The sequence below is a fragment of the Crocodylus siamensis genome, chromosome 2 (genome assembly GCF_052110815.1).
Source record: "Crocodylus siamensis isolate JL-2025a chromosome 2, ASM5211081v1, whole genome shotgun sequence".
Classification (NCBI taxonomy): Eukaryota; Metazoa; Chordata; order Crocodylia; family Crocodylidae; genus Crocodylus; species Crocodylus siamensis.
Window position 1 is genome coordinate 124,020,932 of NC_143396.1, and position 17,226 is coordinate 124,038,157.

At 43.5% G+C, this 17,226-nt stretch overlaps 1 protein-coding gene across 1 annotated transcript in view; it reads left to right on the forward strand.

The window, feature by feature from the left end:
- The window catches only part of LOC149870708 (uncharacterized), a 248,949-nt gene that overhangs the window by 111,085 nt on the left and 120,638 nt on the right, over nt 1-17,226 (forward strand). The window lies entirely within an intron of this gene.

Below are 17,226 nucleotides of genomic sequence, written 5' to 3' on the forward strand. Positions count from 1 at the left end.
TTCCACTGCAGTGCAGGTCATTCTTTCTTTCGTATAAGAACTGAGCAAATCACAACCCATGATACTCTGTAGGTAAAAAGACCATTGGTTCAGGAATCAGGTGTAAATTAGTTTGAATTTTTAAAATTCAAACTGAACTTCTGCAATTTTGAGCAGGCGTGCTGATATTTTTACCAAGCCAAACTTCAAATTATTTTGGTAGCAGCAGGTACATATTCTTAGAGGCTGGTGAAACAAAAAAAAAGGACATTTCTAGACTCTGAAATACCCTGCTGGGATCAGGCATTTAGAATCCTGGGGCTTGTTCATTTGAACATAATGATTTTTTTTTTTTGAAGTGCCAACCGGTATTTTAATCAGGTTTTTTTTTTTCTCCTGAGCCCCTTTTCTGTGTTTTGATTGCTTATCAATAATAATGTTTAAAATAGCTTTGGAAATGTTGCAGTGATGTGGTGCAGGAATTATGTGAGAGGCAACAATTTTGTGAGTGGTATCTTTTATTGGACCAACTTCTTGATGAAGAATGCTTTGCATTCACAAGCTTGTCTATCCAAACCAATTGGTCCAACAAATCATATATCATCCACAGAAATCCTTGCCTCTTGCATTATAGCTTTGAGGGCTTTTTAGGCCTACTGTAGAGCTCTTCTGGTGGTTTATTTTAGTGCACTATGGGTTAAGTTTATTTAGGGTCTTGACATAGGGTCACCACACTGGATAATGTTTGCAGAAGTCCAAGGTGCCTACAACTGTTTTGCCACTGATGACCAGAGGTGGAGCCATCCATCCCAAAAATAGAAGTAGTAAAGGAGAAAGGAGAGGAACAGAATCAAAAGCACTGTGGATGCTCTCATCTATAGTATCCCCTCAGCATCATTGGCTACGAGACCTTTAATAAGGTCTTTATAAAAAAATCATACAGCTTCTTTCAATTCAGGAGCATTTGTCTTTTCCGGGGATTAATCCACTTTAGATGCAGCAGTCTTTTTTAACACAAATTACAGTGAGAAACAGTTGTTGGCACACAAATATGTGTGAATTGCTATAACCGTCTCAGGAGCATGTCAACTCTGAAACCAAAGATGACTATTTAAATGTTAACATTATTAACCTTTTAATTATTTTAATTTAATTTCTTTATTAAAAATCCATACATTAACTGTATGCACCTTGGCAATAAGAGTCACCAGTAGCATAGTTTACTAATATACTGAATACCTTCTGTCAGCCAGCTTCCTCAAAAAAAAACAAAAAACCCCACAAATGAAAATAGTTGCTTACTTAAATATATATACTACTGATCAATTTAACATTAACAAACACTTTAGGGGATGTTTAAACTGAGGAGCAGGTTGTTTTTTTAATCAAATTTGGTCATTTGTGATAGCTATATTTAAAATGCTACATAGTACCCACCTAATCTATATTCATTTTAACACAGTTACGTTAACTTAGGGTCTAGAAGCTAACACGATTGTAACATGAAAGAGAGAGGTACTTACCCCGTTAATCTGAAGTCAGGCAGAAGGCAGGGTGGAGTTGCACCTTATAAACTAACTGAATCAGAGATGCAGAAGCTCATAGCATATGGTGAAGTGAACTGTTGCTCATTGAGGTTTATGCATCTCTGATTCATAGAATCATAGAAAATTATGGTTGGGAGAGACCCCAGGAGGTCATCTAGTCCAACCACCTGCTCAAAGCAGGACCACCCCAGCTAACTCATCCCAGCCAAGGCTTTGCCTAGCAGGGTGTTAAAAACCTGCAAGAATGGAGGCTCTACAACCTTTCTGGGTAACCTGTTTCAGTGTTTTACTACCCTCCTAGTGAGAAAGTTTTTCTTATTATTCAACCTAAAACCTGCCTTGCTTCAATTTGAGGCCATTGCTCCTTTTTCTGTCATCTGCCACCACTGAGAACAGTCCAGCTCCATCCCGTTTGGAGCCACACTTCAAGTAGTTGAAGGCTGCTATTAAATCCCCCCTTCTGCCTTCTCTTCTGCATACTAAATAAGCCCAATATCATAATAGGGATAAACGCATAATAAAACTAGTATTAAAATTCATAGAATGGCTCAAAAACGCTGAGGACTGAGCTTTGCATTATTTGAATGGGAATTACAACATCTACCTTGTGTGGGAGTTGTGAGGCCTAATTTTGGTCAAGTGCCTTGATGTGCAAAGCATTATTAGAATCAGAAACTAAGTTTCCAACTGTTGGGATTATGAACCAACCACTGCACAGCTTGAAAATATTTAGATTTGCTGTTTTTTCCTCTTACAAACAGTAAGGCATGCAAGTTTTTGAGTGGAATAAAGCTCCTGGGAGAGTGACTGTTGGGAGATAATGAGGTAACAGCATGTCCTCACAGCCAGTGTCTCAGAGCGCACCCCAGGCTCATCGTTATCTCACAACAATTGCACACCATGTTGTGTGTTACTTCTTATATACTTGAGCAGGTTATGCCTTTATGCACAGGACATTTTAAATCATTTTAATGCATATGGATTTGTAGGAAGAAATTTTTTGATTCAGTTAATAAAGAGGTCCTCTGCTTTAAATGAAATTAAGACAGTTTCCACCAATTGATTATTTGCCTGCTTTTCCTTAAAAAGAAACCAACCTCTCCTCCCCTTCCTCCCCGCCCCCTCCGGTCTGCATTGATTAATACACATACTTCAGATTAAATTAGGACAACAGGGGGCATTAGGACTGGAGGGATGTTTGGCTGTAACAGCATGGGGATGGGATTGTCTGTGAGGTTCTTGAGAGCTGGGGAGCAAGGGGGGCTGGACTTGATGATCTCACGAGGTCCCTTCCAGCCCTAAACTTCTGTGAATCTATGAAACCATGAGACAGGAGGGCTTGTGCTCAGACATGCAGGAGCTTAGTCCATCCCTTGTGCTTTAAAATACAAATAGGAGTGTAGAGGGCATGACCTTCTCTTTTTCCATGGACTCGCTAGGAGAGGTGGGGAGTTGGGAGGTCATGGACCCCTCTACAACCCTTTCTCAATGTAAAGCCCTTGCAGCTACCTGGGTGCCAGCTCGCTGAAGTTGCTGCCCTGTCCTCCCTCTTGGGATTAAGGTATAGTTGAACTCTACTTGCAAGATGCATTCGGTCTGACTTATTGTGTGTTCTTCTGTCAAGATAAACTCCCCCCTGCCCAACTTTTAGACCAGATTGGCAGGAATTCAGCTTCCCTGCGGTATCATGGAGGTCCTGTGTTAATCTGTCCCTGTGTTTCATTCACCTTTGTACTCTGAACAATATATTCAACAACTTTTTAGTATGAGAACTTAGAGGATATTTGAGTTTCTCATCCTTTTGCATCAGGAATAAGAATTTCCAGTGCAGACTACCAGTGAGTGCCTCATTTGTGGTTTAGCAACAGGAAACCTCAACTCCTGGCACTGAAATATTAAAGTTCTTAGAGTATTAAAATAAAATAAGATGGAGTCTGGGTGTGGGGTGTTTAATTGTCTTCCTGTCCAGATTCCTTTTAGGAATTGGTGCTTTTCTGTTTATAACTATAATATTTGAACTTACAACAGTAATGCTAAAGTAACAAATAACATCAGTGATTGGGCTATATTTTTTATCTCTGGGGGAAGGAGGAACTTTTTAAAATGTTTTGTCCATGTTTAGTAGCTTGTATCAGCCACTCCAGAGACAAAAAGCAGGCAGAAATCTGGCTTAATGGTCAAGTAAGCCAGCTTTACAATTGCTTTGCTTCTCCATCCCAGCACAGGACAACCAAAGTGCAGTAGTAAAGAAGACCCTTTGTTTTCAGGATTCAAATGTAATTTTATGGCTATAGTGATCATTCAGAGTAAAAAAAAAAAAAAACACACCCCTCAAAATAAGGTAAAACATCTGTAGAACTAACAAATGCATGCCTATCTAGTATGAGTTACTAGACTAAAAAACTGTAGCTTAATTTTGTTTCCCCCCCCCCTCATTGTACAGAAGGGCCTGATCCTGGAGTTTTTCATAAGAAACTGTCATCCTTGAAGGACAGTGGAAGATTTCAGTATCAGACTCTATATTCTCAAGTGCCACATTTTGAAACTGAAAGCATAGTATTGTTCATCTGAGGAGAAAAAGAAGACATCCTAATGTAAAGTGAATTCAAAACAGAGACTGGGAAGTTAGTTCTGTTGGCTTGAACTCCAAGTTTTGCAAGCCTGGGGGCAAATTCTCAGCTAGTATAGATTCTCATAGCTCCATCTGCCTCTAAGTGTTTAATAATTTTGTTCTGATCCATGAAGTACATAGCCAAAGCTGCTGCACAGCACTCTGTGTGTGATTCTGACCCAGCATTCAATGTAAATCTCTGAATAAATTATTGTGTAATGTACTTCTTTACAAAAATTTATTGAGGGCTAAAAGCTGGCACATAATTTTTCAGCCTTTGTCTCCTAAGACAATTATTCTCCTCTCCAAAAACTCCTCTTGGTCATCACTTGTTTTGTATTACAAATGCAAGTGGCAGTGGAAAATTTGTCATTTAGTTTTGCTCTTTAATGTCCCTAAAACGGTAGTAGGGCTCTGTTGTTTTTTTAATGAAGTTTGGCATCTCTTAGGAAAATATAGCATGTTTTGTAAACCAGATGTTGTTTTTCGTAATGGATAATTGTTCCTCTATTTTGAAAAGGGAAAAATGCAACTTGCTGAGATACTGAGGTTTTAGGCCAAATTTTCATAGGTCTGATCAGCAGATGAGTGACACAAGTGCCTGTGCAGCAGATGTGAGTATATGCCAGTAAATGAGGAGCTGAAATCAGTTTGCACGTCCAGCAATACAAATGAAAGTGTAAATGGTGTAAATATCAAAAGAGGTGTGATTTTTTTTTTGTATGCTTTATTTCTTACATGCTTGTTGGACCTTTAAAAATTATCCATTGGGCAAGTGTTACAAATTTCCATTACAGTGATACAGGTCTTTTACGTGTTTTGGGAACATTTAGGACAACAACTCTATTTTGTTGCCCTTTTCCAAGGCTTTCCAAAATGAGCGATCGTAGGTGATTGCAGATATTGGGTGTTCAGGCAGATGAACTTCCGTATTAGAGATGACAAGTTCTTAGTCAGAAATCTCTTCCCCATGTGATGTCTCACAGATAGCCCTACTATTGAACTGTGTTCTCCGCTTAGTCAGAGGGCAGAGCACACTCCTGAACTGTCTGTATCCATTGCTGCAGCACTTAGACTTTATTTGGAGGCCTTCCCATCCTGAAGTGGTATTACTGAAGGCAGTGGTGGATCCAGGATTTCCCAAAGTGGGTGTGGGAACAGAAACTTGGACTGCAGGGTTGGCTACACTTCCTGCTCCCAATAGGGAGTGTGTGAAAGAGACCATATTCAATTTGGATTCGGATTCAGCCCGAATCAGGGACAGTGATTTGATTAGTTGATTCAGATCACTGTCCTGTTTCAATTAGGCTGAATCTGAATCTGAAGGTTCAATGCTGATTTGGAGAATCAGTGATTAGGCCATAGACACAGCTTTCATTTTATTTTCTCCATACCTCAAAGTACCAGGTACAGCTCATGAATGCTGTAATGAGCAGATGGAGCATCCCACAGGAACATGGGAGGCCCCCTGCATGCTTGGCAGCAAACCCAGAAGTGGACCAGAAGTACTCCTGGTACACTTCTGGGTCCACTGGGGAGTACATGGGGGTGGGGGACTGTGCCCCCCCAGCTCGGCAGTCAGCTGTGGGGGGACCGCAGGTGCCTCCCCAGACCCAGGAGGCACCAGTCACCCAGCCCGGGAGGTGAAAGGGGGCCCCCTCAGCACGTTCCCCGGAGGACCCAGAAGTGGATCAGAGGCATTTGTGGTCCACTTGCGAGTCTTCTGCCGAGCATGCTGGGGGGGCCCCCACGCTCCTGTAGGACACTCCATGTGCCCCAGCATCGTAGCATTCGTACCAGGCATACCTTGAGCTGTGCCTGGTACCTCAAGGTATGTAGAAAAAACATTTAAAACTGTGCCTATGTCTAAATCACCAAATCTCTCCAAATCGATTTGGAGGGCTCTGATTCAATTCGGAGAGGTTAAAGTGTCTCCTGATTCAATTCGGGTTCGGAGATTTTTGTATGCTTTATTTCTTACATGCTTGTTGGACCTTTAAAAATTATCCATTGGGCAAGTGTTACAAATTTCCATTACAGTGATAAGATGTGGGGGGATGTGGGTGCACTAGAAGGGTGCAATAGACTACAAGCTGACCTTGACAGGTTGCAACGGTGGGCGGATGAGAATAAGATGGGGTTTAACACTGATAAGTGCAAGGTGTTGCACATGGGGAGGAAGAACCGGCACCACACTTACAGGTTGGGGAACTCTCCTCTTGCCAGCACGGAGACGGAAAAGGATCTTGGAGTCGTCATTGACTCCACGATGAACATGGGCCGGCAGTGTGGGGAGGCAGTCAAGAAGGCCAATCGTACCCTATCATGCATCCACAGATGCATCTCGAGCAGGTCCAGGGAGGTGATCCTCCCCCTCTATGCGGCACTGGTCAGGCCGCAGCTGGAGTACTGCGTCCAGTTCTGGGCGCCACACTTCAAGAGGGACGTGGACAATATGGAAAGAGTTCAGAGGAGGGCCACTCGTATGATCAGGGGTCAGCAGGGCAGGCCTTATGAGGATAGGCTACGGGACCTGAACCTGTTTAGCCTCCACAAGAGAAGGCTAAGGGGGGACCTTGTGGCCTGCTACAAACTGGTCAGGGGGGATCAGCAGGTATTGGGGGAGTCCCTGTTCCCCCGTGCGCTGCCAGGAGTGACCAGGAATAACGGTCACAAACTGGCGGAGGGTAAGTTTAGATTAGATATCAGGAGGCGCTACTTCACAGTCAGGGTGGCTAGGGCCTGGAACCAGCTTCCAGGGGAAGTGGTGCAGGCTCCTAGCCTGGGGATTTTTAAAAGGAAGTTAGGTGAGCACCTTGCCGGGGTCATCTGACCCCGGTGCTCTTTCCTGCTAAGGCAGGGGGTCGGACTAGATGATCTACCTAGGTCCCTTCCGACTCTAGCTACTATGAAACTATGAAACTATGAAACTATTTAGCCACTGAATTGGGCCGAATCTCCACCAAATTGAACCAGGGACCAAAGCCCTAGCTCCCAGCCTCCTCCACCCCCACCAGTATGGACAGACCACCATTGGGAGGTTCTGGGGGCATTTTGAGTCCCTAAAGCAGGTGACAGTCCCCCCTCCCTTCCCTTTCGTGCTGAGAAGCATGTCCCATTCCCCTCCACCCCCATTTCACCACCCCTATGTGCCACTGCTGCTTTTCTTGCTGTCCCAGGGGAAGCTTGAGCCAGCCAGGCTGCACAGGGGCTGGTCACATCTGGAGATGGGGGCAGCAGCAACAGTGCCATGGGAGAGTAGCTCCCATGTAGCCGCAACAGTGCCATGGGAGAGTAGCTCCCATATAGCAGCAACAGTGCCATGGGAGAGTAGCTCCCATGTAGTAGTGCTTGGTTACCCCAGGAGCAAGCTTAGGGGAGGGGAACCCTGCTGTCCATCCCCACTGCTGCTGTTCCAGTCCCCAGCTGAGCCCAGCCCCTGCACAGACTGGGTGGGGTAGGCAGGAATGGCTCTTGTGCTTCCCTCATCCCCAGGCCAGTAGGGAAAGCAGCAGCACCAGGTGGTGGGACGGGAGGGAAGAAAAGTGAGGGGGTGTACCTCTGAGCATGAAAGGGAAGGGAAGAGAAGGGGGATTTTCATTTGCTTTAGGGACTTGAAAAGGTCTCCAGAAGATCCCATGGTATGGTGCGGTCCAAAAAGGGGGTGCAGCCATGCCACTGTATCCTCTCTGTATCCACCCTTACTGGATGCATCTGACCATTTTAGTACTTGGCTTAAGTGCCAACAGCCCTCAGCTGTTGCTAGCAATAAAAGAAAGTGAAGCAGCGAAGACATATTTTCAGTTGTATTCTATTTTCCTTCCTGTGTCTCTTTCATCTTGCTTTGCTTTCCAAAGAGAGTGGTGGATTCTCCATTTCTGGATGTCTTCAAATCAGGACTGGATGCCTTTCTGGAAGATGTGCTTTAGCCAACAAACGATTTGTATTTTAGTTGCACACAAGTTATTGGACTCAATACAGGAATAACTAAGTGAAATGTAAGAGCCTGTGATATATAAAAGGTCAGACCAGTTGATCTAATGGTCCCTTCATCTCTAAGTCTCTTTCTTCCAGCATCTCCTGTATTAGAAAAGCAAGCCTAGAGACTCAGGAAAAAATGTGTCCTATCACCTGCTCCTTCTCTTGCTCCCTCTTCCATTATGCCTCTATGGAATGCCCTCCTTTCATTGCACCCCATTAACTCTTTGCTCTTCCTGTTTGTATCTTCCTTCCCAGTTCATCAATATTCTACACTTTCCTTTTTCATCCTTTTTTTACCCCTAATCCTCCTGTCCTCTGGCTAGTTATTTTCCTTTCTCTGGCTGGTACCTTCCCTGCTTTTCCTCATCCTACTGTTACAGCAGCCATTAATAAAGATCTGCTGATGTAAAGCAATATAGGAGAGCTAATTAACTGCTGCTTTTTTTTTTTTTGCAGCAGTGAATACAAATAGGATAAGCCACAGCAAAATCAACATTTGTGTGAAGTTGCCCTTTTGATAACCAGTCTCCTTCTTTATTTACTTCTTCGTTGTTTTACTTCAGTGACCTCCCTAATGCTAAAGCCAAATACAGTAAAATATAAGTACTGCTGTGTGAGCAAATTATTACTTTATTGGGCAAGTCTTCAGGTAGGTCCACATTTTTAAAAATGTTTTCCTGTGTGCTTTTTTCATATAAAACACAATCAGAATTGCAATCAGTGAAAATCTGACTTGAATGAATGGCAGAGCTCCCATTATCTTGTAGTCCTAGTTTGAGTTTCTGTGCCAGTATTTCTTGCCTCTGTCTGAAAGGGCCTAGAGGTGTTAAAGGGTTAAGGTTAAAAGAGTAAAGAAGTATCTCATTCTTATAGCTAAAGAGGAAGAATCCATTTACAGGCCTGATCTTTGAAATCTATGCTCCTGTTGCTCGTTTGGATATACATATACAGTACTTTTGCACTCCTATTGATTGCAAAGATTATTTGTTATAAACAGGCAACACACAAATAGGACAAAGGACTTTTTTTTCAAAGACAGTATCAGGTAATTTTGGTACAATAATGTATTATTCCACTAAGAGACATTTTCCTTTATTGTTTTCCAGAAGTATCTGATATGAATTAATATAAATATTCCTCAGTGGACCAAGGCACTCACTTGTCCTTTACATTGCCATTGTGTTTTCACGTTTGGCACTTACATTCACTGTCCATGAAATCTGATATCTTGTAAAACAAATCAACTGTGCTGTAGCAGACATGCAAATAAAAAATGACCAGAGTATATATTTGTTATATTTCCTTAACCATTACAGTCTGAGTAATTTGAGATTGGATGCCAAACACCTTGAGTGACTCTTCCTAAAATAGTATAAACTGAAAGTACTTCACTTTTGAACTTCATTGTAAACTTTACAGGACAGATTTATATATTTTCTGCTTACTATAACACTTTTTCCTGTTCTGTAACTTGCTAAAACATAAATAACTAATGGACTGTGCTCAAAGCATCAGGGCACTTTAATCGTTATAGACCCAATTCTGTTCTCGTGTACACCACTTTTTCATTTCAGAAAAAATATTAGATAAGGAAGAGCTGTAGAAATTGTGTCCTCACTGAAGACACTAGGAGTTTTTCCCTTGATTTTAGAGGAACAGGATTTTTCCCCAAGTTTTTTCTTTCCAGGAGATGACAAATTACCAAATGATAACAACATAAGACACAAGACAACAGGAGTAACTATAACTTAAAAAAGCCGTAATTTTAGAATGGCAGCCAATACAGAAATCCGGTGTTTAATAACCACTCAGAAAACAGTTGTTTCACCACCTTGCCCTATGATATCCACTAGTATAAGATGGATGCGTGTACAATGTACTGCACACACCTTTGTTGTCAGCTAGAGCAACCTATTAACTTCCCAGTTGCAATGGCACATAAATCCCCGTCTCCCATCTTTGGTAATGTTCCATCTTCTGACATAGTTGACTAGCTGATTTCCTCACTCTGTACATCTTAATGTATGACACCACTTTTAAAATAAGTGTTACAAACAGCTTCCATTTTGATTAGCAGAGATTACTTTTTATTTTCGATATATTCATGTTGATAGATCCTTGTTCTGTGCAATAACTTACCACTAAGGTTTGCAAACCTGGACTTTTGGATCTTTATTTAATAATTTAAATAAAAGCTAGCTGCCACTGACTTACTAGGATTTCTGGAATCTCAGTTAGTGCTTTTGAAGATCAAACTACCTTAATATGGATTACTAAAGAATGATTTAGAAACCTCATTTCGAGCACTTGAGTTTGAGCATTCTGGCCCAAGTCATCAAGATAGGGGAATATTAGCATCTCCATTTGCACAGGGAACTGAGGAAGAATGTGATTAGCTGACTTGCTTATATAAGTCTTTGATATAAGTGGGAACTGAAATTAAGTTAGGCCTCTTGTCTTCCAGTTCTGTTTCTTAATTTCCATAATATCATTTCCACTGCTAATAGTAAAAATGTGAGTGGCCATGTGTCAATCATGCTATACTTGTACAATGTAACAAAAAAACTATAAATCAATCTCCAAACTACACAAGACTATCTTTCTGGTCCTTAAGCGCTGCAGAAGTTTCTATACATGGTAGACATTTTATGGTTTGGAGAAACAGGAGAATCATGCCTCCCTCAAGTCTAGGCAGAATTTCTATCAAAAGCCACCCCAAAATTGCGGCCCTTGGCAGGAACTATTTGCCGACTTGACCCCAAGGTCAGGGGAACCAAGCTGTGAAAGAAAAAAATAATAATTTACAGTGTCATAGAGAAGCAGAGCTGGAAGGGACCTCCAGAAGGCATCTAGTTTACCCCCTGCTTGGGGAGGATCATTCCTATCTAAACCATCCTGTACAAACCATAATCTAAACTCTACATAAGACTACCATCAAACCTGACGCAACATAGACCTAATACCGTAACCTGCCACAGGCAAAGCAGGGAAAGTACATCAGTTAATGTCCTGCTTCTATAACATGTTGTCAATATATGCTCAAAAGGTCCCAGGTAGAGGCCACACTCCCTGCTACAGAGGAAGGCAAAAACCTACACAATCCATACCAATCTGACCATGGGGTAAAATTCCTTTCTGGCCCTGAGTATAGTGATCAATCTGACCCTGAGAAGACGTGAAAGACCCTCTGACCAGGAACCTCCAGCTTTGGTCCCAGCAGCAACCATTTGGAGTTGGTTGGAACCTTTCTGGGCATATATTTCTGTGTTTTTCAGCTATTCTAGGGCCTATAGAGTTTACTAGCTGTAATTCTTCCATTGTGTAGCCATGGGATGTCAAACCCATCCATGTCCACAGGCTGGATGAGTAGCACAGGGCTGGTCTACAAGCTGGCCCTGCCTGCTGGATCCAGTGCATATCCTGGAGCAGCTGGAGTAGAGGCCATATGCGGCATGGCCCTACTCCACCTACTCTGGGACCATGGTGCCCACAGCAGCTATACCAGGACATGCTGCTGGATCTGTCATGGAGCTGATGCACACTTAAGTGGGTCCTGCCAGCAACATGGTCCCAGAGTAGCTGAAGTGAGTGCTGTGTGTGGTGTATGGGGCCTTCTGGTGCTCCTTGCATGTTGCCTGTTGGTCAACTCCAAGACCCAGAGGCAGCACCGGCAGCCAGATGATAGACCTTTGTGGGCTATTTCCGAGCCTTAGGCCATATCTTTCAAAACCCTGGTGTAGTCAACACAGCCCTCTTATTCCAGTGGAACAAGTGGGAAAAGACTCTATAAATTTGCATTGTATTTCTGAGTTCCTATGCTGGTTTTCCCCATGTAAGATAGCTCCCCTCTCTTCCCTGGTGCATTAAAAAATATGTAATTAACACCTTTTTCCTCCAGGCATTTTTCTTACATGCTTTTGTATATTTAAATATAGCTCATAAAAGGGAATGTGCTCTCTTCAGAAAATGCAGGCAAGTAATTGAAAATAGATATGTAAAGTAAGTCTAGTCCATGCTAGAACTGTATTATTCCATTAAATTCAGAACAATATTTCAATTGTTCTTTATGGGTGACTAAGTGGGGTGGGGAGAGAGTTATTAGTGGATCAGCTGCACAGTCTCCACACAGCTTTGTGTGCCAGGCCTTTTCCTTTCCCAGTGCCATGGGTGATCCTTTATAGAGAAACTGTTCCAGTTTAACTGAGCTCAGCAGTTTGGAAGTCCATATGGTAAGAAGCATTTGCCAGCATGTGTAAATTATGTAATGAATCATTTTAGGTAAGTGTTTAATTACAACTAACATTGCTCAGGCCACATTAACACATAGGCAAACTAGGCACATGCCTAGGACCCTAAGTGAAGAAGGGGCCCAGTTGTGCTTATTTTACATATAATTATTAAGTGAAAAAGTAATATAAATATACAGGATTAAGTAGGGGCCCACTAGGGCTTTGCCTAGGGCCCACTAAAGGTTTAATGCAGCCCTGAGCATTCCTGAGGTAAGCACTAGAGGCACCCATCTTGCTTAAGAGTTTTACCATAAGTGACTCAAAAGTAGAGGGAGATACAGTAAAATAATTTCCAGCCTGATATAAATAAGGTGCAAGCACCATTAAATGAAACATTGACATTTATATTTAAATATTTCATTTCTAATGTTATTCCTTTGTTTCTTTTAATGACTGTCCTCTGCTGTTCTTCAAAAACATGATAAGAAATAGTTTGCATTCTCTGCCACTGGCCATGCTTTCTTGTCCAGGCTAGAATTTTTCCCTTTCTTGCAGTTTCTAAACTTTCTTGCAGTTAATGTTGCCATTGGTAGCAGTCACAGGAGCTCTAGTACAGAAGGCATCACTGGAGCTAGATGTCACAATACTGAGATCTATCAGCAGGTGCCAGGATTCCTGTCTTCCTTTCAACTGCAGTCATTACTCCTCCCTGGAGAAAGTGAAATGGTGGTCACAGTGGTGAAAAATTCTGGGGAAAATTCTAGACTAGTCATAACCACAGCCATAGTGACCCACTGACATTTTTAAATGAGGTGTCAGCCTCTAGTAGTAGACACAGAAATGTCCTATATATTATCATTATTATTATAAATAATAATAATGGATCACAATTTATGTATGGAGATAGCAATAATACATGCATGGCATGGCATAAAGCCCTGCATTTAGAATGGAACAATCCCATGTACCGGTACAGGCTGGGGATTGACTGGCTAAGCAGCAGCTCTGCAGAAAAGGACGTGAGGGTTACAGTAGACAATAAGCTGCACATGAGCTGTCAGTGTGTCCTTGTTGTAAAGAAGGCTAATGGCATACTGACCTGTATTAGTAGGTGTGTTGTCAGGAAATTGAGGAATGTGATTATTCCCCTCTATTCAGTACTGAGGAGGTCACAACTGGAAAACTGTCCAGTTTTGTGTCCCACCCTCCTCACCCCAATACAGAAAGGATGTGGACCAACTGGGGAAAGTCCAGTGGAGGGCAACAAAAATCATTAGGGGGCTGGGGCACGTGATTTCTGAGGGAGAGACTCAGGGAACTGACCTCAGAGAAGAGAAGACTGAGAGAGGATTTAATAGCAACATTCAACTACCTGAAGGTTCCAAAGAGGATGGAGGTAGACTGTTCTCAGTGATGGCACATGACAGAACAAGGAGCAATATACTCAAGTTGCAGCAAGGGAAGTTTAGGTTAGATATTAGGAAAAATTGTCTCACTAGGAGGGTATTAAAGCACTGAAACAGGCTACCAAGAGAGGTTGTAGAATCTCCATCTTTGGAGGTTTTCAAGACCCAGCTAGACAAAACCTTGGCTGGGATGATCTAGTTAGGGATGATCTTGCTTTGAGCACAGGGTTGGACTAGATGACCTCCTGAGGTCCCTTCCAACCCTCATTTTCTGTGATTTCATAGATTTAAAAGACATAGGGCTGGAAGGGACCTTGCAAGTTCATCGGGTCCAGCCCCCTACCCAACAGTTATATCACCCCAGCAAAACAGGCATCCAAGCGTTTCTTAAAGGTATCCAGCGTAGATGCTTACACCATTTCTGAGAGGAGTCTATTCCAGACTCTGGAGACTCAGACAGTAAAGTTTTTCCTATGTCCAGTCTAAAACAGTCTTCTTGCAGTTTGTGACCATGAGACCTTATCTTTCCTTGGGGTGCCCTGATGAACAGACATTCTCCCAGTTCCTGATGCACACCCCTTATATACCAAGTCACCCCTGAGCCTTCGCTTCTCCAGGCAGAAAAGTCCCATGCCTCTCAGCCTTTCCTCATAAGGCCTATTCTCTTGACCTCTGATCATGCGTGTGGCTCTCCTTTGGACTCTCAAGCTTCTCCACATCCTTTCTAAAGTGTGAAGCCCAGAAGTGGATGCAGTACTCCACCTGCGGCCTCACCAAGGCCAAGTAAAGTGGGAAGATGACTTCTTAGGTCTTGTTTGAGATGCATTGGTAGATGCAAGCCAGAGTTGTATTTGCTTTGCCAGCTGTGACATTGCATTGGTAGCTCACATTCATCTTGTGATCAGTCATGTCCCCCAGTTCTCTTTTGGTTGTGGTGCTAGTGAGTGTAGCGCTGCTGAGCCTATATGTATGATATGCATTTTTTCCCCAAAGTGGAGCACTTGCATTTCTCTGTGTTGAGTGTCATCAGGTATTGATCTGCCCACCTTGCGAACCTGTCCTGGTCAGCCTGAACTGCCAGCCTATCCTCTAGAGTGACTGCACTTCCCTATAATTTGGTATCATCTGTGAACTTTGGCAATCCATTTCTGACACCCAAATCCAGATAATTTATGAATATATTAAAGAGTACTTGTCTGCGTACAGAGCCCTGGGGAGACACCGCTGGTCACCATGTGCCATGTTGACTCAGTTCCATCAACTGTCACCCTCTGGGTCTGACCACAGAGCCAGTTCCCCAGCCATTGAACCATAAGGTTGTTGAGGCTGCAGTTCCCCAATTTTACCATGACGACATCATGGGAGAGCAAGTCAAGGGCTTTTTTGAAATCTGAATATATGACATCAACATCTTCTCCATTGTCCAGGTGGTGCATCACATGGTCATAGAAGGAAATGAGGTTGGTCAAGCAAGACCTACCCACAATGAAGCCATGTTGGCTATCTCTCAGAACTTTGCCTTCCATTAGCCTGTTGCTGATGGTTTCTTTGATGATTTTTTCCAAGATCTTTCCAGGGATTGAGGTCAAACTGCTTGGCCTATTGTTCCCTGTATCTTTCTTCCTTCCTTTCTTGAAGATAGGCACCACATTGACCCTCTTCCAATCATCAGGAACCTCCCAAGTGCCATGAATTCTCAAATATTCTCGCCATTGGTTATGCCATGATGTCAGCCAACTCTTTTAGCACTCTTGGGTGCATTCCATCCAGGCCAGGTGACTTGTGGAAGTCCAGCCTCTCAAGCTGTTCCCTCACAAGATCTTCACCAATTACAAGCATATAATTCCCCTTACCCTGGTAGTCCTGTGTCCTGTCAGGCAAGGTGATCCCCTTTGGCTAGTGAAAAACTGACACAAAGTAATCATTGAGGAGATTAGCTTTCTTCTGGGTGTCGGTTGTCAGCTGCCCCATTTGGTTTCAATGTTGCCCTTGTTTTTTTTTCTGACTTCCCATGTATTTGAAGAAGCACTTTTTATTGTTAGACAGTTTGAATTCAATTTTAGCCTTGGCTTTTCTGGTGTGGAGGCTTAATGGTAGTTCCTGACTTCCATCCCTTCCATCTCTTTTCAGATTCAGGAGGTCCATGAGTTCCCTATTGAGCCAAGAGGGTCTCCCAGCCCTTTTGCTACCTTTCCTATGGGCCAGAATGGACTTCCCTTGCGCTTTGAGGATCACATCCTTAAGGAGCAGCTACTCATCATGGACTGCCTTCCCCGTAGGGGCCTCAACAACCAACCTTTTGAGCTTGTGAAAGCTTTCCTAAAGTCGAGGCTTTCCGCACTGCTGACTGATTTGCCAGCTTTGTCATAGATAGAGAAAGTGAACAACTCATGATCACTGTTACCAAGTTTCCCTTCCATCCTCAGGTCACTATTTAGATCATCCCTTTTGACTAGTACCAGATCCAGCAGCTCCTTACCTATTTTTGGCCTGTAGAATTTTTGAGTCAAATAGAGCTCATTAATGCAAGTGAGGAAGCTTTGCAAATGATCAGATTTGGCTGAATGCTCTTCCCGTGAGATGTCAGGGTGGTTGAAGTTGCCCATGACAACCATGTACCCAGAGCGTGCAGCCTCCACCAGTTCCCTAGTGAATTCATGGTCAAATTCTTCCTCCTGGTTAGGACAGAATATATGTATCATTAGAATAGACCTGTGGCCTGAAAAGGTTGTTGACTTCTGGTTTGGGGCAGTGAGGATGTTACTCTCCAGGGAGTGGGGGGTCTTGGGTTCTGATTGCTTCACCCAGGGTATTTTGTAACCAATGACCATCTAATGCAGTGGCACTCAACCTTTTTCCCTGCAGGCTGGATGGGCAGTGGCCCATCAACCACAGGCTGGATCCTGCCAGTGGTCCTGATCCAGCCCTGAGGCCAGTGCATTGGGCACTGTCTGACCATGTGGAGGGGGATGCAGGGCAGCCCAGCTGCAACCTTGCCCTGCAGGGAAAAAAGGGGATGGTTTGGTCCTATTGGGGTCAGGGGAGGAGAGTGGCCCGGCCCCAATCTGGCCATGCGGGGAAAAATGGGGGCATGTCTTACCCCATGGGGGAGAAGAGGAGTGGCCCAGCCTCAATCTGGCTCTGTGGAGAAAAAGAAGGTATGACCCAGCTTCGTGCGGAGGAAGAGGGCATGGTTTAACTTCATGTGGAAAGGAGGCATGGCCTGGCCCCAGTCTGGCCCTATGAGGGGGAAAGGGTGTGTGGCTGGGTCGCTGATCCAGATGTAGGGGAGGGGGTGTGGCCTGGCTACAACCATTAGGGCAGGGCTTGGGGTTTAAAATTTAGCTGGTGGAGGGTGACCAAATTAATGGCCACCATTCCCCTGCCACTAAATTTCCTGCCCCACAGGGACCCCTGTGGGCCAGATGTGATGGCTTTGTGGGCCGCATTTGACTCTTAGGTTGGAGGTTGGG